Genomic DNA, 13,441 nt, shown 5'->3' with positions numbered 1-13,441 from the left:
TATCGGATTTACCTACATCCGTATTATAATAATTTTTTGTGGTAGTTAAACCCATATGAGGTATTTCATCATATTTAGTTATCAGTTTAGTTTTAAAGCATAGGATTTTGAAGATATTAAGTATATAGGTTTTTATAATGACTAGCTGAATTCCGTCGCTTCGGCTCCGGGAATTCCCGCTATTCATCCCGATGGCATGGGCCAAACTTGTGGAAAAAGGATGGCCAACTGTAGTTGGTTGTCAAACTAAAAACATAAACGAAACTCAAATATTAGGCGAGTGAGGAAAAGTTTTCTCTCCCGCAGTCTCTGCAGCTGCACTCTGTGTATTTATGGTGATTTTAGCGATCAAAAATTGATCATATCTCAGGATCGGTTTAGATTTTCGCAAAATCCTTTCTTATTGCACACCTAGACCATAAAAGGAATATTCCTACCAAATTTCAGCTTTCTAGGTGTTGTGGTTCTAGAGATAGAGCGATCAGTGTGTGAAATGTGAATGGATCTCGTTCTTATAATATAAGATTGTGAACATACTATGTATACATCTACAATAAAATATATTGATATTGATTGATTGAACCCTAAGCCCCTAATCTCTTAAATGTTGTGTATTCCCCAACCTCAGTGGTTCACGGGTTAGCGCGGTTTACTTTGAATCGTGAGGTTGGTTGTTCAAGTACAGGTCAAGTCTTAGAATTTTAGCAAAGTTGTACGATCATTAATCGAGGGCCGACACTTAAGTCAAGCAAATAAGTAGTATTCTTAATTTATTTATTTTCAAACCCACAAATGATACAAAGTTGGACCTTGTGATCCATATAATACAAAGTTGGACCTTGTGATTGAATGAGACTTTGCATTGGGTACTGTAGAAAACGGAATGTATTAGTGTAATACACATAATGGATAATGTTGGGCAGGCAGCAAGCATGTAGGTAGCTAGCAATAGTATAAAAACATTTTCTTCAACCTAGAAAATGTTGGGTGATTAGAAAGTTAGATTAGAGATGGAGAAGGAAAATTGTATTTACTTTTTTATACATACATACAATATGTATAGTACATAGGTACTACATATACCTACCTAAATTATTTATTTATGTGCTTTTCCCCCTTTTGCTTTAAAATACCGAGTGTCTCTAAAAAAAATTGGTAAAGGATAACTATATGAACTTATGAACATCAATTTCTCGAATAAATGAAGATGAAATTTCATGCCGCGGCAGGGATCAAACCCACGCCCTCTTGTTTATCAGGTTTGACCAGCACGTGACCTAGGCACTCTAGGCAGGACAATTGATTGGGCATGCTATGGCACAGTATAGCTGTTGTGATGCACACTGTACAACCGTATAAGTTAGACGACAAGTTAGTGTAACTACCCACGCGCACTGCTATGAGCTTTTTTTCCAACGGCTTTTTCATTCTTTACATAGCTCGACATAAACGTATAAATTCGTTACAATGAAACGAATAAAAAAGATCCGTCTCCCTCTTCTTCTTCTTCCTCCTTCGTGGAATGTAAATTCTGAGCCACTCTGTAGAATGGGACTAGTATTTCATTATTGAAGAGTTTGAATACAATCAATCTACTGCAGTGAAATTTTTTTTTCCAACTTCGTTCCGAGTTTTCATAGAGGAGTACCTAATCCTAATAGGTAATAATAATAATAATAATAAATATCTTTACCCAAAAAGGGGCTTCGCAGGGTCAAATCCTTTTTCTATGAAAGCCTTCAATGTAAAATCAACGCATCCTGAAATTAAAAAAAGCCACTTTTCCCAAAATGGGCTAAGCCTCACGTGTGCAAAAAGGGGGCAGGGATTTTTCCAAAAGGTGCTAGGAATAATTGAAAAAAAAAGTCCTTTTTTCTAATCGCCATCGCTACAAGTTCCTATTCAAATTCAACCATAATAATTATCTAAAAGGATGAAAATCCTAGCTATACCCATGAGAGCAGCGGGGGTAAGGTCCGGTCTACGAAAGTTACAGAGTTACATCTTTCAAACCTTGAAGAAATAACCTTTGAAATTTATAACAGCATCATTACATCACAATTTTTTCTCATTCCTGTGATATTTAGAAGATTGCATAACTTTCTTTCAACTTTACAACCTTCTCTGTTTGTCCTCTTGTTGGCGCCATTTCTCTGTTATAATTAGGGGCATATCCTCAGAAATGTGTTGGAATTTTTTTATTTTTCCTTTTTTATCAAACTTACAGCCAAAGAGACAAACTAAACAAACTTACAGACAAAGAGACAAGCTAAACAAACTTACAGAAAAAGAGACAAGCTAAACAAACTTACAGACAAAGAGACAAGCTAAACAAACTTACAGATGAAGAGACAAGCTAAACAAACTTAGACACAAGCTAAACAAACTTACAGCCAAAGAGACAAGCTAAACAAACTTACAGAAAAAGAGACAAGCTAAACAAACTTACAGATGAAGAGACAAGCTAAACAAACTTACAGACAAAGAGACAAGCTAAACAAACTTACTCCTACTCGTACATCCCAAATCAGTGGATGTGCCAAAACTACATCACAACAAATGGGCGGCTGCCTTGTTAGCGCCAGGTCGCGGGTTCGATGCCCGCCCTGGGCGGATTTTATCCCAAACAGACCAGGTTCTTTCTCGGAACGGCTAACTTTCTCCTCTAGGGACCTCAAAATGTGTTTTGGCATTAAAAACTGACCATCAAAAATTTGACCCGATTACATTACTTTCCTTCCTATAGGATAAGGAAAGTAAAAAGAGTAATACCTTTATTTAGTCACTTCTGAGATCAAATCACAGCCTGCTTTAAAAATGCAAAGGTTAAAGTGTCTTCAAATGTGAGGGAAATGTCGATGTGGCATCAGAAATTCCCAAATCTCTACATGATGAATGCGAAATGTTTCGAAACATCACATTTCGAGTGATTGATGTGTGAATTGAGAGGTTTGTGGTCTATTTTTTATTACAGAATAAAGTCTATTGCAATTGAAGGTAATCCGAAGTAAATGCCAAATTTTCGAAATATACTTACCTATCTTATTGACTTATTGCATAAATATAGTTGAAACTTTTGTAGGAATTGTTGATTCTATTAGATTAGAAGATTAGAACATTCGAGAGGACATACCTAGTAAGTAGTAAGTACAGTGAATACTTGAATAGGTACATAGTTCAATATTCATAAAATCTATATTTCAACCTCCAGAGGTATTCGAACCCACGACCTCTCGTTTGACAATCAAGCACACCTAGGGCTTCCATGAGGAAAGACTTAACTTGTCTTTGTCAAAGCATTGTAATCTATCAAAGGAGTAAAGGAGTTCAAACACTGTCATTGTTTCGGGTTATTCATTTGAAAATTAAAGTCATAAACCCATAGTATCCTAAGCAGATAAGGTTCGTTCTCGGAACGGCTGGCTTTCTCCTATCCTGTTGTTCTTCCTTCGCTTTCAGGAAGATTCGTAGAAGCTTAACCCATCCTTTAGGGCTGTCTAGTCCCTACATCTAAGCCTCAGATTGGGCTCTTTGTGTATGGGTTACAGCTCGGGAGGATAATAATCCGCAGATTTAAAAATTTTTTTTTTTTTTTTTTTTTTTTTGTGCCACACTAAGATTTTAGCATATAACTAATCCTTCTGGGGAGGTCGTGTCTTACCAAGTCGACATTAATCGAGGATCAAGCTATGTATATTGTATACCTATAAAACCTATCTCAATCCGGGATTTAATCCCGAAATAATCCGAAATGGTAAGCCCCCGTCTTAAGATTCTTGTCGAAATAGGTTTGAAAGCTATTACAAATAAGTATGAATGTATCTATCGTATTTATCTCAGACTATCCTGAGGGATCTGAAAGATTTATGTATCCCACTCTCGCTACATTGTATCATACCTATCCCAACTCAAGGATTAAAAAAAAAGCCCCAATAAGTCATTCTTTCGATTCTATGCCCCCTCAATGAAATCCTGGACGCTATATAAGCAATTATGGTTGGGGTGAGAAATTGAGATCTTGTGTGAGAAGTTATGTAGATAGCATCAGATGAGAATTTGAATGAGTTATGTGCTCCACAGGTAGGTATTACCTCCTAGACATTTCAAAGCTAATGTCTAATTAAACCAAACTATTCGACCTGAAGATAATACTCGTACAGCTAATAGCCTACTGCTGGAGTAAAGGGACTTTTCAGTCCTATGCGAGCAGTATAAATAAGCACTATTAAGCACTTTATAAATAAGAGTATCTACGTACACTTACTTTTAAGTGAGTAAGATAGCGACTTAGCGAGTGAATATGCTCTTGTAAACTTCAAAGTTCATTGATAAATATCCTCCCTGGGTTTTTAAAAAAAAAAAAAAAAAAAAAAAAGTGTGTCCTTGAAAAAATTACAAGGCTGAATTGGTAGTATAAATAGGTAGATTAATCACCAATTTAGTCAGCGTCAGAGCATGTCATTATGAAACAAATCGCTGATCCATTTTTAAGTCAGGCCTGAATGTGTTTAACATTTCCTCCCTAAAGATAATTATTACGCCATAAAGTCAACGAAAAGCTCAGGTGTGGAAAACTTGGAAGAAAGTCGAAAGTAATTTAGTCCTTAAAGTAAACCCCAACAATTTAAACATTGAGGCATTTCTTCTAGTTTGAGAAGAAGAATTTATTACCTGCCTGAATTTGCTCGAAAATTGGATTCTTAAAAAAAAAAAAAAAACTGTGTCCTTGTGAGAATTACAAGGCTGAATTGGTAGTATAAATAGGTAGATTTGGCACCAATTTAGTCAGCGTCAGAGCATGTCATTATGAAACAAATCGCTGATCCATTTTTAAGTCAGGCCTGAAGGTGTTTAACTTTAGTGTTTAACCGAGAGGTGATACTTAAACAAGTATTAGAAGGCACCAATATACTCGTAATGATGTAGGTAGGTACATAATAAATATGTTGGAATCTCACGTTCTTATCTGGAACACAAGACCAGTACAGTAAGTTTTCCTCAGAAAATTTGTATGAATGCCGTGAAACTAATTAGGTATGCAATGTGCTCAGCACAAAATATAAAACTTTAACGTTCGAAAAAAGTTACTGGGAGGAATGACCTATCTACACTCTATTCCCTATAGGTATCCTGTATATTGAACTATAATTATTATACAGTAAGTTTTCCTCAGAAAATTTGTATGAATGCCGTGAAACTAATTAGGTATGCAATGTGCTCAGCACAAAATATAAAACATTAACGTTCTAAAAAAGTTACTGGGAGGAATGACCAGATAGGTCATTCTGTAGATGTAGATAACACTCTATTCCCTATAATTATCCTGTATATTGAACTATATTAAAGGTATCATTATCATTTCTCCTGGGGTACACAAGTTTGGCCATGCCTCGGGATGAACTAGCGGGATTCCGGAGCGAAGCGACGGAATTCAGCTAGAATTATAAAAGAAGGCGCAATGATTTCCCCCGTTTATCCGGATTTCCCACTCAGACGAGTCCCAATATTAGACAGGTTCGACTGTATACCCAGTTCCCTCATATCCCAGTTCGACTGTATCTCATAAAGTTTACCACAGGTTATCTCATTGCTCAAATGCGGTGATAAAAAATAACAAGGGAGTCGGGAGTTTTCATTTTCCTACACAATTTTGTGTGTTTTTTGTCGACGTTTTTTCTACGGGGCTTCGGTAAAGACTAGGGGTCGAAAAACGGAAAACAGAAGGGCGGATTGCTTGGGGCACTTTTTTTAATTTTCATGAAGATAGCGCAGGAAAAGATCGGGGAGTTTTACTTTCATTATCCTTCTAGCAGATGAAGTAGGTACACGTACTTTAGGGACACTGGGAAAGAATGGGTACAAACTCCAAACTCATTTTTCGTTGGCGATTTATTATGAGTTTATGACGGATCCTTTTTGAGTAGGAATTACCTAGATGAGGAAAGTCGTGTGATGTTCACACGAGTTTTATTATTATTTGTGTGTGTCCCACTTTCGTTTGATAATGTTGATAAATTTGGGAGTTTCATTTGCAAAAGTTCAAGAGGGAGTGAGTTTTTATTTAATTATAAAATGATAAATAATGTTTATGTATGTTTTTGTGTTGTACAATTTTATTTTGCTTCCATTATCTCTTGAAAAAATACATTGAACTAAAATGAAAGCAATGGCTTTGTATCCCCCAGGTAGGTACTAGTACTTTACCGACGCTGATCTCTTCTCTTCTCTTCTCTTCTCTTCTCTTCTCTTCTCTTCTCTTCTCTTCTCTTCTCTCCATTTCCCTCTTAGCTTCTCACATAGGTATTCTCACATAGGTTCTCACTTCTCTTCTCTTTTCTTCTCTTCTCTTCTCTTCTCTTTTCTTCTCTTCTCTTCTCCTTTCTTCTCTTCTCTTTTCTTCTCCTTTCTTCTCTTCTCTTTTCTTCTACCCTAGACGGAATTCGAACTCGCAACCTCCACTAAGACTTTGATTGGATTTGAAGTCATCATATAAATGTATGACATTATACCTATGTGAGAAGCTAAGAGGGAAATGAATCTATTGCAATTTGTTAATGAAGACGTTGTATAGGTATTTACTCTGAGAGTTAATCAAACATACTCCGAAACGTATAAGTTTAGGGTTAAGTTATCCCCATGGCTTTCTCCTATCCTGTCCTGATCTCTTCGATTTTGGAATGAAGGGATCTCCGTTGTTATATTTCTAAGGTCGCGGGTTCGATTCCCGCGACTTATTTTATCCTTAAGGGATAAGGCTCGTTCTCGGAACGCCTGGCTTTCTCCTATCCTGTCTTCCTTCTCGTTTTCAGGACGATAAGAACCTTTCTAACAGTTACAGCTCCCTCCATCAAACCTCTGCTAAAAAAAAAAAGAACTCTGAGCTTACTTCGTATTTGTCCTTTAAAAATTTAAATAATAGTCGGGATTACCTAATTTAACTAGAAGCGAAAGGTCTTTCACGGGATTAGTCTGTTTACCAAGGCAAATTCAAATATCGGATAACGATTTGGGAAAAACAAGGAGTGAAGGGGGACACAGGATTATTGGGTAGACGGATGAATGAAAAGTAAGATAAAATTAATAAATCAATCCGACGCTGATTGATTGTGGTCTAAATTTCTACTCTCATAGGGGTAGGTAGGAGTACATACTAAATACAATAAAATATTCAAGATGCTTTAACACTACTGTCGCCCAAAGTCGGTCGACAAGAATCGACATCGAATCGAACCCACATCGAAGAAGAAATTAACTGTGCAATTATGCATACCTTACAAAAGGCACATCAAAAAGGAATGCAAGTAAATGCAGAAAAATACATTACTTTCCTGATCATATTTTAAGGAAAGTAAAAAGAAGTAAATAAGAAAACTACTGCAAGGAAATTCCAGGGGGTGGAAGAAAAGACGATCTTCTCTAATGATATAAAAAAGATAAGAAAGCATTGGGCCTAGAGGGATAGATGAAGATAGATAGGTAAATCTAGAGAAAGAATAAAGGATAAGGAAAGTAAAAAAAAATACAAGGCAAATACAAATGAAATGACTGGCAATTCCCTGGACATTGTTTGTTTCTTTTGACTTAAAAGATACAAGCTTGACTTTTTTATGCATTTATATGTAGCTGGTCGCCTACTTTTTTCCTGAAGGATCTACTCGTATAACTGCTAGGGTCTTATCGTCTCTAAAGCGAAGGGAGAAAGATGACAGGATAGGAGAAAGCCAGCCGTTCCGAGAACGAACCTCGTCTGTATAGGATAAAATCCGTCCCGGGTGGGAATCAAACACGCGACCTAGCGTTAATAAGGCAGACGGGCTACCCTCCGATCTGACTAGGCTGGCTGTTCCATTCTTTAAAGAGTTTACAGGTATCTGCTTGGGGGCATACCTATTTAGCTGATAGTAGTTTTTGGTCAAATCTTTTCACCAAGTTTAGTATAAAGACTACAAGGTCTTAGTCTTAGATAGGTTCTATATTTTATTGTAAGTATACTTGTGTTATTTTTAAAAATAAAGCCAACTACCAATTTCAATGAATCTATTTCAAAAAAGTTAGTGAATATCTAATATTTATTAGCTAAATTCCCTTTCGGGATGAGCTATTGGCTCCAGGCCCCCTTGAGGAGGCCGGGCCCGAAGCGAATGGAACCAGATGGACCCCCTTTGGACCGACCCTGATTGTCATCCTCTGCTTTCATTTGTATTCATTTTAATTCCTCACTATCACGTAATATTAACGTGATTTTCTTTTACACTTCTTCTTCTTTGTCTTAAGAAAAAAAATCTTCCCTCCTTTCCCTTTGTACAATTTTCCCGTCTGCTTTGCATTTAGCATCCTTGTATTCCCTTCATTTTTCTGTGCAATTCTCATCCTTCTGAGAATTCTGAGAAATTTATCAAAAACACCTACCTACATACCTAACTCTCCCTTCTAAAATGCAGAGGTAGCTCTAAGTTCAGAGGTTGGATTCCAGAACAGGTAAGGTGGATGTCGCCTTACCTGACTTTTTTTTAAGAGGTTTGACAGAGGGATTACCTGACTTTGTTTCATTGTCGGAGGAAGCACTGTGCAATATAGCTTCCCCTTTTACAAATTCTCTACCATTGCACATGAGACATGTTTGGCAACAATGCCTATTTTTTGCTGTCACATTGATCTGGACACACTATAAGCATTGATATGATACTCGTACCTAATATCTTACATAGTATGTTTGTACCTATGTGATATTTGAGTGAATACAATACGAGTACATTAAGAGTAACCTATGCTATCAGCAAATGCTAAATGTTACCCCTAATGAAATCTTGTCTCTCTAATTAATGTTTTGACACGGTATTTGCATTTCAAACAAACTCAAGTAACGTCGAGATAGGAGAAATAGATATTTGAGGGAGAGAGAGAGAAAGAGAGAGAGAGGGAGGGAGAGTAAGATTGTAGAAGAGAGAAATAAGATAGAGAGAGAGAGCAAGATAAAGGAGAAGGAGATAGATAGAGATTGTAAGCATAGAACACCATGTCAAAACTTGCTTCACAAAGCGGAATATTACAATCTCATTGGTTCACATATGTTGACTACAAAAAAAGTCACATAATAAAATACGGCTCTACCTAAACAGTTGAACTGTAACTGCTAAGGTCATATCGTCCCGAAAGCGAAGAATAAGACAGGATAGGAGAAAAAATGAGAGCCCAAAGAGGGCGCCATGCAAAAAAGTTTTAGAACCACTGCTCTAGGCTAACCAGGGTGGCTAAAGGTCTCTAGGTCTGGCAGAACGCGGGAATATGGCGAAAAAAGCTTCCAGATTCAGTATTCAGACCGTCTGGGAGACCTAGAATTCGGCAGCTTTGTCCGCCACATACGTTCTGGTGGTCTGACAAACCTAGATTGGAGGGATCTAGATATTCTAGATCTATCCCATAGTTGGAGCGTGAGTGGAGGACCTAATATTGCACCACTTTCGGTGGTGTAGTGGTCACCTGCCTCGGTGGTGTAGTGGTCAAAACGCTCGCCTGGTAAACAGGAGGGCGTGGGTTCAATCCCAGCCGAGTTATGGAATTTTATCCTCAAAATAATTTGAGAATTCGACCACAATAATAGTAGTAGCCTACTGCTGGAGTAAAGGGACTTTTCAGTCCTATGCGAGCAGTATAAATAAGCACTATTAAGCACTTTATAAATAAGAGTATCTAGGTACGTACACTTACTTTTAAGTGAGTAAGATAGCGATTTAGCGAGTGAATATGCTTTTGTAAACTTCAAAGTTCATTGATAAATATCCTCCTTAAAGATAATTATTACGCCATAAAGTCAACGAAAAGCTCAGGTGTGGAAAACTTGGAAGAGAAATCCGGAAATTTCAAACTGAAAATAAAAAAAAAAGATGCAACGTTTTATGGACCTTTTCCTCAATAAAAGCTTATTGTTTATTATTTTTGAACTCGCTCTTGAAAAAAGTTCAAAGTTTTTTTTTTTTTTTTACTTGAGAGGTTTGTGGTCTATTTTTTATTACAGAATAAAGTCTATTGCAATTGAAGGTAATCCGAAGTAAATGCCAAATTTTCGAAATACCTATACTTACCTAACTTATTGACTTATTGCATAAATAGTTGAAACTTTTGTAGGAATTGTTGATTCTATTAGATTAGAACATTAGAACATTCGAGAGGACGTAGCTAGTAAGTACAGTGAATACTTGAATAGATGTACATAGTTTAATACTCATAAAATCTATATTTCAACCTCCAAAGGTATTCGAACCCACGACCTCTCGTTTGACAATCAAGCACACCTAAGGCTTCCATGAGGAAAGACTTAACTTGTCTTTGTCAAAGCATTGTAATCTATCAAAAGGAGTAAAAGGAGTTGAAACATTGTCATTGTTTCGGGTTATTCATTTGAAAATTAAAGTCATAAAACCCATACACCCATAGTATCCTAAGCTTACCTGCTTCGTTCTCAGAACGGCTAGCTTTCTTCTATCCTGTTCTTCCTTCGCTTTCAGGAAGATTCGTACAAGCTTAACTCATCCTTTAGGGCTGTTTGCCCCTACACCTAAGCCTCAGATTGGGCTTTTTGTGTATGGGTTACAGCTCGGGAGGATAATAATCCGCAGTTTTAGTTCCCTCTATCAAAAACGCTTAAAATAATAATAATAATAACATGTCTGCTTTATTGTCTGCTCCAAAGAGAAGATGAAACAAAAATAACATGAAAATCATAAATGGACAAAGTCACCCTAGCTAGGGCTGATGGAGAGGCAGACGAAAAACGCTGACCACGTCTGTACACGTGGGAAGAGGTGAAGAAGAAGAAAAAGGAGGAGAAGAAGAAGAAGAAGAAGAAGAAGAGGAGGAGGATGAAGAAGGAGAAGAAGAAGTAGAAGAAGACTTCGAAACTTGTGATCTATTTATTCCACCATTCTCTAACACCTGTCAAACAGCCTAAAACTATTCATTTCATTGGATACTCTATTTATTTTATTTTTTATTTTATTTTATTTTATTTATAATTGTATTACAAAGTTTTACAATGGAGTTGGTCAAAAAAAGGTAGTTACAAATAAAATATTTCAATATCTATTTTGCCTGAAAAAAAAGGGGTATATGAAACAGTTCATCTTTTATCTGTATAAATACATGTTGTTCTATATAGATTATGAGACAATATATGAAAAAATATTCTATATGACTAATTAACTAATAGATATTTAATACTTGTATGCACCTAGGTACTTCTTGTAGTCTTAAGATATTTAGTTTCCTTCTCTTCTTCTAAGTAGGTACATACGAGTACATGTCTATCAAAAGTTTTACAAGTACCTATATTAGGTTCATCGTTTACTTTTTTTTCTTTTTCTTTTTCCCTTTTTCTTTCCTTTTAGAGTTACCTAACTAGCATAAGAAAAAGTATCAGAAAAATTCATTTAGAATATTTGCCCTGAATGTTTTGACACGGTATTTGCATTTCAAACAAACTCAAGTAACGTCGAGATAGGAGAAATAGATATTTGAGGGAGAGAGAGAGAAAGAAGAGAGAGGGAGGGGGAGTAAGATTGTAGAAGAGAGAGATAGGGAGAGGGAGAGAGAGAGCAAGGATAATTGAAGAAGTTTTTCTTCTAGCATGGTGGGATCTTCCTCCTCTTCTTGTTCTAGTCCAAAAATTATAAGATTTCTTTTCTTTTTTATTTTATTAATTCTTGACATATTAATTTCTATGTTTTTCTCAAGATTCTGCACCTTCTGTTTCATTTCTGTCACCTCTTTCACTAATGGTTGTAATTTTTTATTCATATTTGTATTAATTTTTTCTGCTTCAGATTTTATAAGCTGGTTGTTTGTATCCAATTTTGAGGTGATTTGGGCCATGAAGTTCTTCATAGTTTCTTCCATTGACATTGTGATGCTTTTATTTCAGGGATCAATTCTAGGATCAAACAAGTATCAATATACTATGCACGACAAAAATTCAAAATCAAATCTGCCTCTTACCTTGAGTGACTCATCCGTAATACTGTGGTTTCCTAAAGATAGTGGATGTTCCTCATATTCGATATTAGATAGGTATTACTGATTGGTAGTAGATATAAAAACTTGGATAGTTGTTGAGGTCCGTAACAATGTCTTGCTGAAATGGTATATATCTGATATCTGTTCAGATGAAGGTTTTAATGTATATGTTTCCTTTCTTCTATGTAGAGTCTTCGATGGTGTTTACTTGGTACACTCTGTCTTAGAGAAAATTAGAGTTCTTCATTCTTCAAATTCTTCACAAATTATTCGCAAATCAAAGAAGGAAAATAAATAAAAAATAATGATATATGATAAGATTGATAAGAAAAAAGGTAAACAAAGCTGGATAATCGATATTTGACTTTATAATCGATTTTTTTTTCCTTCAGATCCGTGGGATTTTTATTTGAAAAAAATTCCCTCTGATATTGGTAGTAGGGTCCGTTCACACTAATGTTGTGCTATGTTGGTCGTTGGTCGATTATTCAAAATTTAGCTTCACTATTTTCGTTGGTCAGATTTTGCAGTCCACAGCTGCTTGACCTCCTTGGAGAGTTAGGTGATTTGACTTTTTTATCCTCTTTTATCTTTCAAATCTCTGGTTTTCCCTGTAGGCTCGTCTTTTACCTTGCAAGTCTGGGTTCCGTTGAATCCTTATCTATAGTTGTTTCCACGAAAAAATAATTATAACTATGAAAAATTTCAATTTTAATATTGGAAATGCAAATTCACTATTTGTTATTGTTTACGTTTTTGACCGAACTCCTCATTGGATACTCCTTCGATCCCATAATAATTTATTCATCATGTCGAAAGACGAAGAAATTATTCTCGGGACATCTTTTGATATTTCCGATGAAGGGATGGATCTAAGCATTGATATGGTACCTAATATCTAACATAGTATGTAATTATGTATGAAGGTAGGTGAAACACTAAGCATTGATATGGTACCTACTACCTAATATCTAACATAGTATGTAATTATATATGAAGGTAGGTGAAACACCAAGCATTGATGTGGTACCTAATATCTAACATAGTATGTAAGTATGTATGAAGTCTCTCTCTCTCTCTCTCTCTCTCTCTCTCTCTCTCTCTCTCTTCTTACAGCTCTTTTAAAATTAAAAACTTTGTAAGAAAAACCTACTACCTACCTAGGTAATTAATCCAAAATGAATTTTAAGTGAACACATTGAAATTTTGGTAAGTCTGTAAAATTTTAATGTACCTACCTACTTACCTTAGTACCTACGAGTAGGTGGTACCTAGTAATTAGTTACCTCCTGTAGTTTGAAAAGTTTTTGGACACAAATTGATTGGTAAATAATTACAGGTTCATGTTTGACTTGGGTTCGTAAATTTGAACATTTGTCGTGTTTAGATACTCGTATTATTTATTTAAAGGTATTTACAATCATGAAATTTT

Source organism: Diaphorina citri, unplaced genomic scaffold, assembly GCF_000475195.1.
Source record: "Diaphorina citri unplaced genomic scaffold, Diaci psyllid genome assembly version 1.1 scaffold80, whole genome shotgun sequence".
Lineage (NCBI taxonomy): Eukaryota > Metazoa > Arthropoda > Insecta > Hemiptera > Psyllidae > Diaphorina > Diaphorina citri.
The sequence above is the reverse complement of the archived record's forward strand: the minus strand, read 5'-3'. Positions refer to the sequence as shown.